At 37.2% G+C, this 14,715-nt stretch overlaps 1 protein-coding gene across 2 annotated transcripts in view; it reads right to left on the reverse strand.

The window, feature by feature from the left end:
• The window catches only part of LOC117294483 (C-terminal-binding protein 1-like), a 64,398-nt gene that overhangs the window by 26,733 nt on the left and 22,950 nt on the right, over positions 1-14,715 (reverse strand). For both annotated transcript variants that reach the window (XM_033776909.1, XM_033776910.1), the window contains exon 2: positions 6,796-6,957. The gene's annotated coding sequence lies outside the window, so the exon portion shown is untranslated. The remainder of the gene's footprint in view (positions 1-6,795; positions 6,958-14,715) is intronic.

Raw genomic sequence — 14,715 nt, forward strand, 5'->3', positions numbered from 1 at the left:
TTCATTCAGGGAGTGGATTCTGAGGTAGCATTTGACCATCGCCATTTCATTCAGGGAGTGGATTCTGAGGTAGCATTTGACCATCGCCATTTCATTCAGGGAGTGGATTCTGAGGTAGCATTTGACCATCGCCATTTCATTCAGGGAGTGGATTCTGAGGTAGCATTTGACCATCGCCATTTCATTCAGGGAGTGGATTCTGAGGTAGCATTTGACCATCGCCATTTCATTCGGGGAGTGGATTCTGAGGTAGCATTTGACCATCGCCATTTCATTCAGGGAGTGGATTCTGAGGTAGCATTTGACCATCGCCATTTCATTCAGGGAGTGGATTCTGAGGTAGCATTTGACCATCGCCATTTCATTCGGGGAGTACATTGCCTCTGTTTCTACTTTCCCTGTACTGTCAGCTCGAATAACTCGTCCTTTTCCTTCTAGTAAACGAGTCTCATTTATCACTGATATTCACTTCAGTTCCTTCTAAACCCCAATCCTCCCCCGCACGCTATGTTGTTGCTTCTAACAAAATCAGGAAAGGAGTATTTTTAGTAACAGTCGAAGGCTGTATCGTTGGGGAGAGTATGTTCTAAATTTCCACGGATTGGCTCTTGGCTTTTTTTCCAAGGGGTGTAACATTGGTTGACTGTGATTGGTTTGGAATCATTCCTGCATGTGTGAAGTCTATACCTTTTAAAGGGAAGGTACACGTTTGGTTATTACTCAAAACAAATATTCACTTAAAAACTGCCTTGGAAACGAGCATTGGAGAGCTGTTGATAGTATAAAACATTGTGAGAAACGGCTCCCTCTGAAGTAGCATAGATTTTGAAATAGAGTTAATTTCTCACTAAAATAATAAAAGACTTCTAGCTAGAAGTCTTTTATTCCTATCTGAAAGCACACAAATTCGTCCAACAAGGGTGTTTTTCTTTCATCATTTTCTCCCGACTCCGATGATCAATTGAGCTCAAATTTACACAGGTTTGTTATTTTATGCATATAATGGGAGATACCAAGTGAGAACACTGGTCTTTGACAATTACCAATAGTGTACCTTCCCTTTTAAAGCCAAGAATCAAACTACATGTACACTGAACATGTACATGTTGTTGACCACTGGGGTTATAAAGCAGTGAACATGACGCCATGTTCACCATGGTTCAGAGAATAATGAACTCCAGGGTGAACAGGAAGACTGCTCCATTGAATCAATTCTCAGTGTTTTTCTTCAGAAGAGACTGAGGTCGATTTCTCAGAGATACATGTAGCCCTATAACAGGGGTCGATTTCACAAAGAGTTAGGACTAGTCCTAGGAGATATTAAAACGTATGGCTAGTCCTAACTTGAGATAAGACTAGTCTTAACTCTTTGTGAAATCCACAGCAGGACTCTTAACGAGTTATTATAACTTAAGGCTTAAATCCTACATGTAAGTTAGGACGAGTTAACCTTGAAATAAGACTAGTCTTAAACTCTTTGTGAAATCCACAGCAGGACTCTTGCAATATGAGAAATGATTCATACGCATAAATCATTTCTCTGATTCAAATGTTTTGGAGTGAAAATATCTTAACCACTACTTCGTGGAAAGGGAAGCCTTTCTCAAAATAGTTAACGTGGAAAGGGAAGCCTTTCTCAAAATAGTTAAATACTTTCAACAGCTGCAGTTATTCTATTCAAGTATTTTGTTTATGGTCATTAGTTTTATTATTCTATGATCAAACCTTTGAAGCATAAATAACAGACAAGTTTGATTTGAATAAGAAATGTGACATGGTCTATACAAACTGGAATGTCTACTGGTGGTTTGGACAATCAGTCAGAATAATTTCTGGCACACACCATGATGAGGAAATCCTGTCTTCATTTATTTTCATTTTCTTGTCACGCAACGCAACAAGATATTTAGCATATTGTGAACACAAAAAAACATAAATAAGACAAGATTCAAATCTCTTCTCAAAACTTTTATTATGTCAAAGCTTTTTCAAGGAGTCATTTTTGTGTGTCTGTTTTCTTTCGTTTTGTTTTATGGTTTTACTGCGCATTGAACAACCAGCAGGGTGGATATGTGTCCATTAAAAGTCTTTATTGCTATTATTTATTAAAGGAACACGTTGCCTTGGATCGGACGAGTTGGTCTATAAAAAGCGTTTATAACCGTTTGTTATAAAATGCATATGGTTGGAAAGATGTTTTAAAAGTAGAATACAATGATCCACACAAATTTGCCTCGAAATTGCGTGGTTTTCCTTTTACTTTGCGAACTAACACGGTCGGCCATTTATGGGAGTCAAACTTATACGGGAGTCAAAAATTTGACTCCCATAAATGGCCGCCCGTGGTAGTCGACGAGGTAAAAGGAAAACCGTGCAATTTCGAGGCGTGTTTGTGTGGATCATTGTATTCTACTTTTACAACATCTTTCTACCCATATGCATTTTATTAAAAATGGTTACAAACGCCTTTCAAAGACCAACTCGACCGATCCAAGGCAACAGGTTCCTTTAAGATGGTTCTCATGAGTTGCAAGAAAGAGATATTGTGAGTCAAAATGGAATGTCTTTATCTCGGAAATTGTAAACATTCTCTGATCACATTTAGCATCAGAGTCTCTCCACCTGCGCACTGGCGTCCCCACATGGAACAAACTCTTTCCAGAAGACCGCCAGTCTGACTCAATGATGAATTTAAAAAAACTGTTAAAAACAATCGCACAACATCGGTAAACAGTATTGTCCAAAGGCCCACACTTTGTGTATCACAACTTATATATAAAATAACAAACCTGTGAAAATTTAGGCTCAATCGGTCATCGGAGTCGTGAGAAAATAACCGGAAAACCCACCCTTGTTTCCGCACGTTACGCCGTGTCATGACATGTGTTTAAAATAAATCTGTTATTCTTGATATCGAGAATTGAAAATTGTTTTAATGTTTTCTCAAAAAGTAAAGCATTTCATGAAATAATATTTCAAGGGAAGTCTTTCACCATTACCTTCTGTAAACCCTGTTATTTGTAAATCTGTGAACTTTCAATTTTTGTTCTGTTCAGAAAGTGTCCAGTGGCTTTAAAGACTGAACTGTTCAGAGCTCATTTATTTGTTTATTGTTTCATCTTTATTTGTTCTGCGCCTTGATCTAGTGTCTAGGATATGTGTGCTTTATAAGAACTTTGTATTATTATTATTATTGGAGAAAAATTTGAAACTGTTTCAGCGAACATTTCAAACAATTCTTACTTATGGACAAAACATGGACAAAAATGTTGTACCACTCCTATCAAATGCTTGTAAAACCACAAATGAAATGATGTGAAACTAACAAACAATTTGTTTTCATTTGTCCCTTTCTAATTTGATGAAATGCCAATCTGTACTGTGCATTTGTTCCGGGCCATCTCTCAGCCAAAAGAGGCACATGTATACAGGTTCATATAACGCAATCATTTAGCAATCATAAATGATATAGACAAAATATATTTTTTAATGAACATGAACAAAAACTTAAAATTTGCTGTCATTCATTTTGATTTATATTTGGGACATAGAAACCAGAAGAAGAAAAACTTCACTAAAGCCCGGTTCATACTTCCTGCGAATGCGAAGCGAATATGATGTCACAAATTCGCACAAATAATTCGCAGCAGTTGAACTCTGCTCGACTCACTTGCGAATATCGCTGCGAAAGGAGGGTTGTGGCGTCAAATTCACGTCAAACTCACGTCGCATTCGCATTCGCAGGAAGTATGAACCGGGCTTTAGGCCTAGTAGATTTAGTACAGAAGTGGTTTGTTACACAGCAGTGGTAAATATATTTCTAAATGAACATGAACAAAAATTTAAAACTGGTTGTCATTCATTTTGATTTATATTTGGGACATTGAAACCAGAAAAAAACCTTGACTAAAGCCTCGTAGATTTAGTATAGAATCGGTTTGTTGCACAGCAGTGGTAAATGCAAATGTACAATCAGTGTTATTCCAAACAACACTGAACCACTAATAACGATTTGTAGGTGCGCAGCATACGTAACGAACCCCCCGATTCAATAGCTTGGTCTCCAGGCACAAAACACTGCTTGAATGTGTAAATTAATTGGGTCCGTGACTAGGTCTCCAGTCATTCCAATATCAGCCTATTTGATGGTAACAATGTGTTGAGCTGTATACCAAACACCATAATGCATAACCCATGCTGAATGCATACATGTACTATACACACTTCTATTGCCATATTTGACAAATGAATATTTTCCCCTTTTCACGTTATTGTCCCCCTCAGGCCGCTTTGAGTGGTATTCTAAAACATCATCATCAGTTCAAAATGCTAGAATAAAAGGTCACACTTCGAGGCTTGTGAAAACGCCAGAGACCGGCATCCAAACCGGCGTGTAGATTCACCTTTGACCTCATTCATTTTACATAGAGATACGCAGTCAAATTCTATTGTGGACTTGACAGCAGTGTACTGTTTGGGCAGCTAGCTCATGTCACTGCACGTTTATCAAATGGTCATTGTATCCAATGGAATTACTGGATCTAGCGCCAGGGACCTGTCTTTATCCTTGCAGATAAAGACAGAGGCCCAGTCTAGAATAAAGGTTGACAGCTCGATTTGAAAATGTATTCTTGGTATTCAAAAGCAGAACTTATGTATAAGAAAATCGGAGATGTAACACACTTTTACACAACAAAATCATTCTAGTGGACAGCAGGCTTGTACGCTTCATTTTTTGAGTAGGGCAAGGGTACAAGGCAGTTTCTCCTTGATGAAGGGCACCCTATGATTAAAGTGTAAATTTCTACAGGAGCATTCCAAGGGCATCTAGGTAATGATCAGGGGGCATGGAGGCAATTACCTCTGTTGCCTCCAAGAATTACCAGGCCTGGGGCAGAATAACCTTATATCCAGTATAGTGTTCTAACCATCTTGCGCCATATAATCCACTTGAACGATTTCACATTTCCAAAAATCTTTGTTGTATTTACATTTGATTATACTAGATTGATTTATTGGTCCACAAGTATTCTTAATACCAAACAACGAACAAGAAAAGAAAATTCACTTTACGAAATCCGTTTCTAAAAGAAACTAATTTATCAGGAGCTACATTGCCTTCCGAAATGCAAAATCAGATTTGAATAGAAATTTCAACAAACCACTGAAATGTATCATTTAAGAATCAAGACGAGAGCGGATTGGAGAATATATCCGTCCATGACTACGCAGGACGGACAAAAACAACGCAAAAAAAAACAGACACTGCACAAAATGTTGGTAAAACATTACACAAAGCTTACATATCGTATGGAACACAATACATTATTGGTTTCAGGCAACCAGCTCAACTTGTTACAAAATGTAGTATTGCAATATAGGAATACGGCACCAAGTAATACAAATTCTCTGCGGTGCCCAAGGGTTAACAATGAGTCCCTCGGTATTTTATAACAACTGTCATCAAATATCTCTCAGCATATTGTTGTAAAATTGTGCCTTCAGACCATTCCATGTCATATCCAGCGCTTCACGCCAATCTAACACTAAAATCATCCGCATAAGTTCGTTTACGCCTAACCCCCTTTAATAATAAAAAAATTAGCAACCAAAATTTGAAAACAGATATTTTCCCCACGAAGCGATTTGCAAAGGGGGAAAGAAATGGGTACTGTAGCAATTCTGTTTGCAATATGTGAGCCATAAATTATGAACTTTATATGAGGGCCCCGAAGCAAAGATAATGCGGCGGCCATCACTGGCCTAGGTTCCTGTCATAGGAGAGCACCAAGCTAGATCTTGTTGCGCATCGCTAATTTTATTTCTTTGTAAAAGGAGATGGGAGAGAGAAGCAAAGATGACCTGGGGAGAAATAACACGACGCACCGGCTGACTGCAGATGGGGAGGGTGGTCACCGTCAAACATGATACCGGGCATCTTTATTGATGGTAACATCCGAATAAACAGATAGGGTGAACTGTCCGATGCTTCGACTACTCGATGATTCACCCAGATACCATCATCATTCCAAAGCATTTTGGCTGTTGAATTTAGGTACACTCCCCAAGGACTTCTCTTCAAGTAAATGTGGGTGGTTTCTCGATAAAATATAACCCACAACCAATCATGTGTTTAGCATAATCAACAACGATTCAATTCTTCAAACTTTGAATAGCAAAGTCTGACATTTCTAAAGCGTTTTAACCTCCAATTTCTAGGTGGGGGATTTAGGACATTTATTCCATGTTAATGTCTTGAGACAATTTGATGGCTTTGATGAAATAATTGACTTGAGGTAAAGACCGCGATATGTGAGTAAATGTAGACATCAATCAGCTTTAATTTCTTCCGTATTTAACACAAGACTTTTCTACATTCATATGAACTCTTTACCAGACATTGACATACTCAACCTTTTAAATTTGACATCTAGATTGATACTAAGTGCTGGTGTTCGGATAGTTCCAATCTTATTATATCAAGGAGAAGGATTTCACAGGATTTAAGATTGTTTTAATTTATTTTTTCTAAATCAGAGGAAATATGTCAAGTCAACAGCCTGCAGTTTAAGTTCAACCTAATTATTTATTTGTTTGTATTTACTCATTTGTTTATATCAGTCACAACCTCTTGATTCTCACAACACACAACAAATTCAACACAGCGTCTACATAAGGCAGGTCAAAGGTCATATAAGAACACAAATAACAACAGCATAAAAAGCACAGGTTTACTACAAATAAACTAAAAACAATGAAATGATGTCAAAATTAATCAAAAAAATGGTTCTGTACCTGAGGTGGAACAGAGTGCGTGTAACAGTGGATGCAATGTGCGGCCAACGCCTAGATGGGTGTGTTTGAGGAGGGCGTGTCTGTGTTTGTGGGCGTAGCTGAATACCAGTTGGGCGTGGCGTTCTCACTTCTCTCTGCTCGGCTATGGAGCAAGTGAAGGCCCTACAAAACCAAAACACATGCAAGGACACGAGGGGAAATAATGAAAACAATCAAGCAAAAAAAACATCAAAATGAAAGGAAAAGAACAACAAAATGAATAAAGTAGGAATGATTGATTGAAATTATAAAATACATCATTTGGCTTGGTCACAAACAATGTGGTGTATCACAAAATCCTTCGTAAGAGTTTTCCATATATTATATAATCAATTTCAGAATTGTTTTCCAAAAATTCAGCTTCTGGGAAGATTTGTTTGATCTTTTCTTCAAGTTATCAAAAAAATAGATTAGATAGTTTGGTCTATGGTTTGGTAAAATGTAAGTAACGTCAGCTATTGTCCATACATTTCATAAAACACTAATAAAAGAGATTCTTCCGAAATATCTACTTTTTTTGTTTTTAATCATTGCTTTTTTGTGCTGTTTTTTTTTTTCTTTTTTTTTTTACAAATTGAACCACCCATACACCAATGTGTGTTAAGCACTGTATACTCAGTACTTTCCAGACATATTACTCAAAATTGAAGTACATTAAAAAGAACCAAATATGAAATCATGGAAGACATTACCCACTGGTTAAGTAACACCAGTGTGATCACTTTAAAAAATATCAAACTTAAAAATGATTATATTGCGATTGGCATATTATTACGGAGTTATCTTCGATGTCATACATGTATACTGGTAAATCTGTCACGGTTGAGTTAACGTCGTCAATGGTGAAGATATTTCAGGGTCTGGTCCCAGCCTGTTCATCAGACCACTGGTGGGCAAAAAAAACCTAGGCCATAAGAAAATAATCCACTGTTTCTCGTCTCATACAGGGTGTCATGTCTAGAGCTGGATTTTCTTTTTCTTTTTGAATCATGTACAGTACATGTTTTGATTTTAATCATAAGAGGACATGTACGTACACCCATGTTAGAAAAAGCATCTTTTTTCAACCTGAAATTTGTGATTAATATATAAACTTCAAAAACAAGTCTTTATACAAAATTGTTTACACAGAAATTAAAAAAAACGAAGATTCTTTCAAGTGAGTACAGAAACATTGTGAATATTTTTTCTTGTGTGGTCTTAAAAAAGTGGGTCATAATTTTTTCAAGAATGCATGATGTCGCCCACTGGGTTTTAATCTTAGCAAGCCGTTGATTTTTCACGTACCATGTAGCTGAGGTTTCGCCTGGTCTCTGCGCAATCTCTACACAGTAGTTCCGACCACCAGACTCATTAACACATTAAAGACACTGGACACTATTGGTAATCGTCAAAAACCAGTCTTCTCACTTTGTGTATCTCAACATTAACATAAAATAATAAACCTGTGAAAATCTGAGCTCAATCGGTCATCGAAGTTGGGAGATAATAATGAAAGATAAAAACACCCTTGTCACACGAAGTTGTGTGCTTTTAGATGGTTGATTTCGAGACCTCAAATTCTAAATCTGAGATCTTGAAATCAATTTCCTGGAAAATTACTTCTTTCTTGAAAAGTATGTCACTTCAGAGGGAGCCATTTCTCACAATGTTTTATACTACCAACCTCTCCCCATTACTCGTTACCTAGTGAGGTCTTACGCTAACAATTATTTTGAGTAATTACCAATAGTGTCCACTGCCTTATAGGAAGTGTTGGGTATTCTAACACTTGCTGCTTAACATTTTGAAGTCAATTGGCAGCTGCTTGCCAAATTCCATTAATTCTGGGCAGACGCTCTAGTTTGTTTTGTAACAATTCAAAAGGTTCAATGATAAATGTGTTCAACCACTTCGCCTGTTAAATAAACAGTACACAACCATATCTACTTGGCTGTAGAAGGTTGCAATATGCAAAATACTAATGAGGCCATGTAAAACTAAATTTGCATAACAATAAGTCATTATCTTTTAAAGCTATTCTCACACTACCTACAAATAATGAATAAAAATTTAACAGAAAAACCAATACCAAAGTTGGAACCGAGGAGCGCAAATTTAAATCGCAATCAGCCAAAATACTTTCGTCTACCAAACTCTCTGCTTGTGAGCGAGAGTAATTTAAGCATGGCCGTCATGAAGAAACATTGACTAATCTGCAAGAGTAACTTTAGGACCAAAGCGGCCCACTTCCTTCAATAGACCACAATAAAGGCCTAATCATGGAGGAAGAAGTGTGGAACATGCTTCAATATACCACAACAAAGGCCTAACCATGGATGAACAAGTGTGGTACATGCTTCAGTAGACCACAACAAAAACAGAGGAACCATCTTGAGCTCAACACAAATCAATTGTTTTGGATTGAAACGCAAGAAACCAGGAGAATCGCCCAAGACTCCAGCTCCGGGTTGGGCTCCGCCATCATTTTTAGAGCAGTGTAAATTTTTGCACAATGTGTTCTAAATATCAAACGAAGCCCATAGCCGTGACGGAGCACAACCCAAGGTTTTGATACAACCCCATACAATTGTTGCCACCAGTAACGGCCTCACGCCAACCATGGACGTTGGTTCAGTCAACAAGAAACAGGAAACCAGTATGGCATCTATTCGTTAAAATAATCACCACAAGACTTCTCATTAATCCACCAAATCCTTGGAAGACATAAAAAAAGACGATGAGAAATAATGAGTAGCATTGAATCCATAGAAACCATTTTCCATTCTAGAAAACAACCATGATCACTAATTAGCGTCAACATCCAATCCTTGAATTATGAAGAAGAAGAAAAAAAGGGGGGAAAAAGTCCAATGAAAAAATGCATCAAGCCCATGGTTCCAGACAGCAGGAAACAACACAATGGCTAATTTACAGATCAGAGACCAGATCCTCCCAACCTTAATACAGCAGCGTCATCATCCACCAAAGAAGGATACACGATATTAATAACCAATCCTCAACATCGCATCCTTGGCTAGGACCAGTACAAGCAAACAATGTTGAGAAAAATTAAGAGGCTGACTGGCTTTTTTTTTATTCCAGCGAGCGGTCAAGGCCGTCGACCAATCAGACATGCTTCCTCGCCTTCATGTACTGAGTCACAATCACCAAGTGACTATAAATAATTATACTTCTATGTTTCCTGGGTTCCTTTGAGGCCTCCTCGCAAGGCCCTGGTTGATGATCCCAGCCTCTACAAAAGACAACTATCCATCTTGGAAGAAGCAAGTGGATTTGATGACCCATTGAGTGAGAGGTTAACGTCGTTAGACAGTGGGATATACACCACTATGAAAATGATTTGGTTAGTTAGACATGGGCAATGGTATGGCTGAGCCTGGATTGGAGGGGAAAAGGGCGTGGCCCTATTATGGTGACATGGCTAGTTGGTGTTAGGGTTACACACGTGTTATCATCACACATTATTATTATTATTATTATTATTATTATTATTATCACACAGCAAACAGGCATGGCAAGAACAAATTAACCTATTGAAGTTCTGACTCAGAACGGAATAAATATAGTTCAAAATGCTGGCTCATCCTTTTGGTTTTCTTAGAAATAAATGTTAAAAATTAACGAACTTCTCAATTGTAAATAAATATACATTTTTCCTGCACAATACCATGAGATAAATAGTTAAATGCCCTGCCGTCCTAACTCTTCCTAACTTAAGACTAATCTTAGGATTTAGGACGAGTCCGAACCCTGCACTGTAGCATGCGGCCCTTAAGATTAATCCTAAGTTAAGACGAGTTACTCGTCCAACTCGAGATAAGACGAGTCCTAACTCTTTGTGAAATCGGCCCCTGTATTAGGGGCCTTACAAGACCTGTTCGTCTACCAAGCACGCAAAGACCAATGTTTTATTCCAATATGAGGTCGTTAACAAAAATGACCGCCTTTTTGAAACAATGACAATTTTCAACTGATTATTCAAAACAAAAATTTCAAAAAAAGAGTTTTTGCAAAAAAAAAGCTCAAGGCCTTTTCTTAGGGTAGTTAGCAACAAAATGGCTGCCTTTTTAAAGCAATGAAATTTGTTGTTTGATTATTCAAACAAAACTGTTCAGGACCTTTTCCTTGGACATGACACTGATTCAAAATTCCAGTCTATAGTCTACACGTCAATCCTAAGTTACTATGGTTAATCACACTGTTAAAGTATTATGTTAAACACACACAATTATGTTAATCAACACAAATCAAAAGTTAAAAGACCTCGTTGAGATACCTAGTAGGGCCCAAAGATAAATTACTGTAAAATTGAAACTAGTTGGACATCATGTGAAACCTTCACATATAAATGGCTTCCTTATGTTATAACAACATCTTAATTATAAGGTTCTCTAATGGGGTTTGAGGTATCAATGTATTTATTTGAGTGGGTAACACCACGAGTAAATATCTACTTGCTGGGTAGATTATGTTCTACAAGATTCTTCTAAACGTATCAAAACTTCTACTCTATTTAGACAAAAGACTAATTTTAGTGACAGCAATATTTGTGCTGAGGGGGGAGACTGAAAATACTTCCGACAGTCAAAATAAACTTTGCAGTAAATTTTCCTATTTCAGTACTGAAACAACTTTCCCAGTGGATAATTTAATGACATTTTTATTTGTCAGTCTATCAGCGACGTATAAAAACGAACGGAGCCTTTTATTTTGGAGGCATGACCCAGCTTTGAGTATCGAATGATCGGACTCTTACAATCAAGCTTCTACCGTGAGCCCTAGAACCGTCGAGTCTTGCTAAGGAACTATGGTATCAATTTTTCATTGTGATGATATTTGCTTCTTTATCAGTGTTGGCACAAAGGGTGAGTCAATTTGAGAAAAGTCGTGGCCCCTGGCAAATATTGATTAAAAATGTACTTTCTATAGAGTTGTCCAGCGACCAAAAAAAAACACACAGTATCATTGGTGTGGGGACTTTTTTATCAAAAGGGGTTTCCAACAATGCTATTTAGTAACGGTTCTTGAACTCCTTAAGTTCCAAGAAATATGTCACTTGGCTGGGAATTCTTCTCTCTGAAGAAGATTATTATTTATACCAACTGATTAAATGTTTTTGTTTTGAGCTTTTAATACATGTTTGAAAAAGGTTTAAATACACTGGACACTATTGGTAATTGTCAAAGACCAGTCTTCTCACTTGGTGTATCTCAACATATGAATAAAATAACAAACCTGTGAAAATTTGAGCTCAATTGGTCGTCGAAGTTGCGAGATAATAATGAAAGAAAAAACATCCTTGTCACACAAAGTTGTGTGCTTTCAGATGCTTCTAGTTCTGAGGTCTCAAAATCAAATTCATGGAAACAAACTTCTTTCTCAAAAACTATGTTACATCACAATGTTTTATAATACCAACAGCTCTCTGTTAACTCATTACCAAGTAAGGTTGTATGCTAATAATTATTTGAGTAATTACCAGTTAGTGTCCACTGCCTTTAAGCGGAATGACATTAATTTAATGACCGGTAAAAATCAAAAACTGGGAACCTTTTCCAAACAACTCGTCTCAGGCTTGCAACTCTTCAGCGGGAAAAAAAACCTCTGAAAATTATTTTTCTTTTGCTCTCGTCTTAGGCCCTTACATGCCTGTAGTATACGAGGAAGTTTTAGCTTATGGTTGTTTTTTTAAACTTTTTTTTTACTCGCAAGGAAGAAAATATCCTTTCTTGCTTTCATATTTTTGAAAATTAATGTTGGCTCTTTGCTATATAGGAATTGTTTTCTATTTCTATCTATGTGTAGCTGATAATATTTACCAAAGCTTTATTATTAGTACTTATTTCTGGATTGATGCCAGTCCGGTATCTGAATAACCTGAATCATTGTTCTACATATAGAAATAGGATTCTCGGAAACAGAGTGATGTATTTCTAATCATTGTCTATTTGGCTAGAGGGTGGCTTGTATGATGTAAAGAAGTTAAGCCCATTTACTGGACTTAACATCATTAAGGGTTTCAAGTGAAATAATTGAAGGGGAAAAAAGTAAAATGGACAATATCTTGTAAGGCATGGTTAGGCAACGGAGAAAATTGCCTCATGCCCTTGGGCATTGCCTTGGTGCCCTGGGAAATGTTTCCTATATCAATGACAAACTACTTTGCCCTTACAACTATCAGGCCTGCTCAGCAGGTGAAAAAGAACATGGACCAAACTGTAACTGTTTAAAATTGAGATTCTTTGAGGAAATCTTTTCAAACATTTTAACCATTGCCTAAAGCTTGCTTGTAACTGTATGTATTATTTTGGTTTTACCCTGACACTAATATGTGTGTAAGCACTGTATGTATACTCGGGTTTTTTTCAATTTCTGTGAACAAATCTTAAGCATATTTCTCGAGTTGGATTCAAACTCAAGACCTTTGCAATTATAGAGCAGTGTCTTACCAACTTGGCCTTCAAGATTATTCGGTAGCTAGAGGCAGTTCAAATCCTATGCTTTAGCAGCGGGTACGTCAACCTTTAAATAGATGTTAAATTTCCACCGGGACAAAGAGTGTTTTTACCCTTATACTGATGTGTGTATTAAAGCACTGTCTTCGAGTTCTGGGCAAAAAGAAAAAGAGTAATTTGGACCTTATTCACACAGTGGACATGAGATGAAAGCTAGTTTAGTCTGAAAAAGTGCAGACTGATCATTGAACTTTATTCCCTGTGGTACCAGGAGAAATTGGCGGGGAAAAAAACATCTTGAAAGTTCAGTGGGGAAGTATTTGAGGAGAACGTTTTGGACGTTAGCCAATCTATATTAAACATGACCTATTTCTGTTGTAGTTTGTTGACCAGTTATTGACCACTTTGGGAATATTGACTGGACTGGTTTCAAACCTGGATTCTTGTGATCAGCAGAGGACATGATGAACTCAGACTTGAGACGAGGGAATGAGGTCTCTACGGTTAGTCTGGGGCGGATTGATCGTTACCACAGGCTGTATTAAAACGTGGGTGGAGTACCCATTTTGAGGACTCTTACCACCCACTGGACCCCAGTTTGCAAGGCCTTCAAGGTGCATCTCTCTGCACTCTCTGGGTGTTGACGCCCACATTCAATTTATAAATATGTTTTTACGAGATTTTGTTTTGTTTTTGCTTCCGTCTGGTGCAATTTGATAGTTGTCTCCTGTGTAATAAAGGCTAAATAATTTTAGAGACAAATTCTGCAACTATATATATCTGCACATCCATGTTGCATGTGAAGCTCAATTTTCCCTATAGCGTTTTCCTGAAGACATCCTATCAAGTATTTAAGTTTTCCTGCTTAAGTAATAGATCACCAGCTAGTGTCATGTTTCAACCGATAATAGATTTTATTTTATTTTCTTAAATTTGAAAATGGAAACAGAAATACTTCCGAAGATGCTGGGCACTTTGTTAATTAACAGGAAAGTATGAACTTTTAACAAGAGCTGTATTGAGCTTCTTCAAGGCACTGGACACCATTGGTAATTACTCAAAATAATTATTAGCATAAAAACTTACTTGGTAACAAGCAATGGAGAGCTGTTGATAGTACAAAACATTGTGAGAAACGGCTCCCTTCGAAGCAATGTAGTTTTCGAGAAAGAAGTAATTTCCCACGAATTTGATTTCAAGACCTCAGAATTTGATTTTGAGGTCCCGAAATCATTTGAAAACACACAACTTCGTGTGACAATGTTGTTTTTTCTTCCATTATTATCTCGCAACTTCGATGACCAATTGAGCTCAAATTTCACAGGTTTGTTATTTTATGCATATGTTGAGATATACCATGTGAGAATAGTGGTCTTTGACAATTACCAAAGGTGTACAGTGTCTTTTACAAGAGCTGTATTGA

This window comes from Asterias rubens, chromosome 9 (assembly GCF_902459465.1).
Source record: "Asterias rubens chromosome 9, eAstRub1.3, whole genome shotgun sequence".
Taxonomy (NCBI): domain Eukaryota; kingdom Metazoa; phylum Echinodermata; class Asteroidea; order Forcipulatida; family Asteriidae; genus Asterias; species Asterias rubens.